Below are 905 nucleotides of genomic sequence, written 5' to 3' on the forward strand. Positions count from 1 at the left end.
CTCTTGAGAAGAACTGTTTTCAATCTCTTTGTTAAAGTTTTCACTGTATTCATCCCTTATTTTCCCAAGTTTGGTGAGCATCTTTATGATCATTACTTTGAACTCTTTATCAGGTAAACTACTTATCACAGTTTTATTAAGGGGTTTTTTTCCTTGTTCTTTCATTTTGGAACATATCCCTTTCTTTTTCCAATTTTGCTTGACTCTTTGTGTTGGTTTCTGTGCATTAGATTAAACAGCTACCTTTCTCAGTCTTGAAGAAATGGCCTCATATAGATAAATCTTATCATAAAACCTTGCCCTAACTCTTGATTGTCTCTGAAATCTTTGCAATTGTCTAAGCAGCCTGTTTTTTAATGGCTTCCAGCATTTGAGTGTGTGCCAAGACCAGTGTCCCTAAGGGGAGGATTTCAGTCAGCACTTAGATTTACAATGTTTGGAACCTAGACCCTCAGGCAGCAACTTTTAAAGTATGCAAATATTCACAGTTCTGTGGGACCTCAAGCATAAGCCCTGCTGGCCACCAAAGCCAGGCAATCTGAAGGTATCTCTTGGGCAGCAGTTGCAAAAACCAGGGCTCCAATTTATAAGGTCCTGTCTGAGAGAGACCAGTGAGTTATAAGGACGCAGAGGGAGAGTGTAAAGACACCAGCCTATGTTCAGGAGGGCACTTTGGTATCCTCTAGATGTGAACCAAACCTGAAGTTTGTCCCTCAGGCTGAAGCTCCGGGACAAGCAACTAAACCTCTTTGACAGAAAGACTGGGGGGTTTTTCTGTCTGTGTGGTGCCCTGGGGGTGGTACCCTGCCAAAAACTATCTCACGTATTACAGTCCCATGGGGCCCAGAATGCCAGCACCCCTGGCCTCCAGAGCCAGGTAATCAAGGGATGTTCCCTGGGTGGCA

Source organism: Myotis davidii, unplaced genomic scaffold (assembly GCF_000327345.1).
Source record: "Myotis davidii unplaced genomic scaffold, ASM32734v1 scaffold284, whole genome shotgun sequence".
In the NCBI taxonomy this organism is placed as follows: Eukaryota; Metazoa; Chordata; class Mammalia; order Chiroptera; family Vespertilionidae; genus Myotis; species Myotis davidii.